Source organism: Portunus trituberculatus, chromosome 43 (assembly GCF_017591435.1).
Source record: "Portunus trituberculatus isolate SZX2019 chromosome 43, ASM1759143v1, whole genome shotgun sequence".
NCBI lineage: Eukaryota > Metazoa > Arthropoda > Malacostraca > Decapoda > Portunidae > Portunus > Portunus trituberculatus.
Window position 1 is genome coordinate 4921681 of NC_059297.1, and position 4990 is coordinate 4926670.

General features: G+C 39.6%; 1 protein-coding gene across 1 annotated transcript in view; it reads left to right on the plus strand.

The window, feature by feature from the left end:
- The first annotated feature begins 3638 nt into the window (after window positions 1-3638).
- The window catches only part of LOC123518173, a 51847-nt gene continuing 50495 nt past the window's right edge, over window positions 3639-4990 (plus strand). Inside the window, exon 1 of the mRNA XM_045278862.1 lies at window positions 3639-3716. The gene's annotated coding sequence lies outside the window, so the exon portion shown is untranslated. The remainder of the gene's footprint in view (window positions 3717-4990) is intronic.

Genomic DNA, 4990 nt, shown 5'->3' on the forward strand with positions numbered 1-4990 from the left:
GTTGGAACAGGGTGCAGTTTGTCCGTCAAGTTAATCTGAACAGACTACCGTGAAGAAGAGCGAATGCAGACTGACGCCATTATTCGCTTTATGATCAAACTCTTTTACCTTTTTTTTTTTTTTTTTTTTTTCTTTCAGCCCTTCTTCAACTTTTTTCCTTACTTAATTTCTCAGTTTTTTCCTGTGCTTTTTTTTTTCCTTTCCTTTCTTTTTTGTTTTTCCGCTTTCTTGCTTAATTTTTCACTTTTTCTTGCATTCTTCCTTTCTTTTTGTTTTCCCTTTTTTCTTACTTAATTTCTGTCTTTTCCTTATATCCTTCACTTCTTTCTCTATCCCCATCTTGTTGTCCTCCCCTTTTCCTTTCATTCCTATTCTTTTTTCATTTCTCTTTCCCTCTTTTTCATTTTTTCTTCTCCCCTTCCCAGCCAAGAGAAGAAAGTTAAAGGCAATGAACAGCGTAGCTTGTAATGCCTGTAATTCTCTCCCTTTCTCTCATGCAAGGCAGAGATTACACGTGGCAGTGCATGTTCCAGCACCTTTTGTGTCTGTGGTTGTTGTTGTGCTGGTTGTCGTTCTGTTATAGCCGTGGTTGCCGTGGTGATTTTAGTTCTAGTTGAGCCGTTGTTATCATATGTATAGTGGTAATGGTGTAACTTATGGGGATGACAGTGGCTCAGTTGTCATTCCAGCTGTAGTTATGGTGATGGTGTAAGTCGTGGTAGTATTAGCGGTTGGAGTAGTAACAGCAGTGGTTCGACAATGTAGTTGCAGTCATGGCATGGTAAGGGTGATGTAGCAAGTGACAGTAACAGTAATTGAGCAATCAAGTCAATGCACATGATGGCTACGTACGTGACCCTCAAACATCCCCCCCACCCCAGCCCAGGTAAGGTAATGAAAGGCACACGTCATGTCTTCCCAGCGAGTCGTGGGTGCGTCATGGCTGCAATTACTCACACATCGATTACCCAACGGAAGCAATCATTATTTTCCTCTGAATCAATTACGAATGAAGGAGAGAGAGAGAGAAAAAAAAATGCTTTGCTCCTTGACTCTTTGAAGCGCTTCTGTTGGGGACTCAAGCAGCTTCAAATTGCTTTTCGATGACTTCATGCAAATACAAAGTATAATAAAAATGACGATATGGGCACATCAGAAGAGGAGGATGAGCAGTATATGATCAAAAGAATGAAGGATATGAAGATGAATAGACGTAAAGAGACGAAACAAGACAGATCCAAGAAAAGGAGGGCAGGAGAGAGGCAGCATGAAAGACCACTTGAGAGCGAAGGTTGAGCAGAGAGAGGAGAGAAACCCGTGGAAATTAATAGCGAGAAACAGCGACTCTATATGAACTTCAGATAAGCGGGAGAAGGAGGATGAGGAAGAAGAGGAGGAGGAGGAGGAAAAGGAACAGGAGAAGGAAGAAAATGAAGAAATAAAAGAATAAAAAATAAAGCTGGTGATGATCATAATGAGTGATAATAATAAACGTAATAATAACAATGACAATAATGATGATAACGAGTCGTAGGCAGTGAAATAATTGTTGATTCAGGTCAAGTAAAAGCAGGATTTATACTCCCCACCTCCCATAAAACGAGGGAATTTCTGGGATGATTATTTGACACTTGACCTTTTTAATGAGGAAATCAGAGACGGTTTTTGTCACGCCACACACGAAGGTGGTCTGTTTTCGGGCCAGCCAAGCGGAAACTACAAAAAGCATCACGCTGTCTGTCATTTGTTGAGCACCACTGAGCATCACGCCAGTCACCACGCTGCCTGCACCAAGGACGCCTGCACTCCCCGGTCCACCTCCGTCCCTCCAGCCAGGGCCAACACTGCCTAGTCCCCGATCCACCACCCACACGAACCCCCACAACAGTGATTCTTAACCTTTCCTCTGTCCTTTACTTCAGCTTGATTTATTTCGCTGTTTACTTACTTCCACACACAAGAAATGCACAGGTGGGGTAAGGACACAGATGGATAGGACAGAAAGCGCATTTATTATCAAGATCTTTCAAAAACGAATTGTGATAGAGGAGAAATATACTCGTAAATATACGTGGTTCATTTTTATCCAAGTCAAATGAAATACCAGGAGTTTATTCTTACTTCCTTACAAAATATGGATGTCGGGAGCAAGAACAGAGATGAATAAGGTAGAAAGTGAATTTATTATCAGCGTCTTACAAAAATTTACTGTTAAAAAAGAGGAAAATATATATACGGTCTATTTTATCAGAAACGACAAAGAAATATGTCATTAGCTTACTCTGACTTCCTTACAAAAAAACGTCGTTGGGTGAAGATAGAGATTAATAGGAGAGCAAACCCATTTATCATCAATGTCTTACATAAAAAAATACTAACAGCGATTAAGAATAAAATGTATACGTATATAATCCATTTTCATCATTCATAAATAACTGCCATAAATTTACTTTCATTCCCTTTAAAAATGCAAAGTTGTGATATGAACAGAGATAAATAGGACAGACTATTCATTCATTACCATATTTTTATGAATATTAACTTTGAAGGAGGCGGGAAATATGTACACAACCACTTCTATTAAACCAAATCAACCAAAACTACACTAAATTCCATACAAGAAAGAGGCATAGCTGTGGAATAAGGACACATAATATAAATAGACGAGCAAAACGCATTTATTATCAGTGACTTACAAAAATTAACGTGGAAGAGGAAAATATATTGACGGTCTCTTTCACCAAACAAAATCAACCAGAAATACCAGAAACACCGTCACTGGGGAATATTGGTGATTTACTGAGTGAACCCGTTCATTTATTTGAGTTGATGGTTGCTATTTTAACCTCTCCAATACTGTGACGCATTTTTACTATGAGTTTTGGGTGTGATTGGATTATTTTACGTACATCAGGAAGGATTTATGCAGGTCAGAAGATTGATGCACAGTCTTCACTATTTTGATCCCCACATAAGTTTCTGAAGCTGTATAAAATACGCAAATAGTAGTCAGAATAAATGTGAAGGCACGTCGTGGTACTGAAGGGAGTTAAACCAGCCAAACCTTCCTTTAAGAAACAAGCTACGTGGGTACAGTGTGTTGCTGAATTACTATAGAGTTTTCCTGCACGATATATTTACTCGACCACATTATTTTCAATGATTTGTTGATTTTTTTTTTATTCTGTTCATCTTTTTTTATGTAGGAGAGAGGGCCAGCCAAGGGCAAAGAAAACATTAAAATATAGACCCACTTAGGTGCTGGTTCTCTAGAAGAAAGAAAAGTGTTAGCCAAAATTAGGGAGCAAATGTCTTGATACCTCCCTCTTAAAAGATCTACTTAATTTTAATTATTTCTGCTTCTCACGTGCAATATATTCACCCAACAACATTATTTTCACTTATTTAGTTATTTATTTATATATTTATTCATTATTTTCCTGTCCATCTACTTTTATTTATTTCTGCTAATTCAAGGAGATAAATTCACCCCGTGCCTGAAAATCTCCACACCAGAGACATCCAGGTAACCGTCGAGCAGGGAGTTACAAAGTGAATGCACGTGTACCAGCAGTGACCCAGCAGTCAAGGCCAACCCAACGCTCTTGGGCCTGGGCGATCATCATTCTTCCTGGCTCGATTGGTCAGGGGTGTAGTGTATAGCTGTGCCTTTTGTGTCCTGTCGCGAGTGCGTTCCCAAGACACTGATGGTTAAGGTCTCTATATATGTTTGTTTTTTTGTAGCTTAGAAACACGAGATGAGTGCGTTCGTTGGTTGGTAGCTAGTTAAATGACGAAAGATGCAGATATGAGTGTGTTAATTCGTTGAGAGCTTATTCTTAAGTGGCAAAAAAGTGTAGAGATAAGTGCTTTAGTTGGTTCATATCGTTGTTAAGTAATAAGAATTAGAGACGAGATGAAGGCGTCAGTTGTTTGGTAGCTTTGTTTACTGGGAAGAAGTGAAGAGATGAGAGTGTTACTGTTAGTTGTTAGCTTAATTTACTACAAAAAAAATAGAGAGTAATGACATGGAAGGCAAATTTAGTTACTTTACTCCATTCTGTGTTTTAGTGGGCATTTGAAGAGTGTTTCCATGATCTAGTAGTAGCATAATATGAGTTCTGCTCTATTAATCTCTTGAGTACCATGACGAATTTCCATATTTATTCTGGTTATTATTTAGTGATTCTATACAACTCAGAAACTCATGTGGGGAATTAAGATAGTGAAGACTGTAGCCATTAATCTTCTGACCCCCATAGACCCTTCCTAATGTCAATAAAATGTCGTAATCGTACACCAATCTCAAGGTAAAAATGTGTCCCAGTATTGAAGGGGTTAATGCTAGCGGAATATCGTCAGAACCCAACTAATCCTCATCCTGGCCTCTGTGTAGAACAGGAACTGCCAAGTGTAGGCCTAATGGCTTCCTGAACCTTCCCTTATGTTGTGAGTATTTGAGTTCTTGTGAAAATAGTCCTAAAACCCTAAATATTTAAGAATACGACATAACACCAATTGGGCGATTCTGAGTATACAGTTTTACTCTGGTCCCACGGCAACTGTACCCTTCTCTCCCTGTCCCCTCCTCCACGCCCATCCCTCGCCTTCCTCGGCTCTCACAATAAAATGCCACGAAGCAAACCCGCCTCCCTGCCTCGACTCCCACCACTGGCCAGGCAAGGCGAAAGTAAGCAAGGCCTAACGTCCCTCACGCTGAGAACATGAAAGTAAACTGGCTCTGGGGAGGAGAGGACGTCAACCCTCCCTCATGTGACAACTTTCCATCTTTGTTAATGATGATAATGATAATGGTGACACTAGTAGTTGTAGTAGTGGTAGTAGTAGTTGTTGTTGTTGTTGGTGATGGTGGTGGTGGTGGTGTTGTATGATTATTAATATCATTACTCTAATAAATGTAATTATCACATCATAAGTGTTTAGTTACAACACTGTTGCCGCTGCTGGCCTGGCAGTGTCGATACTACCA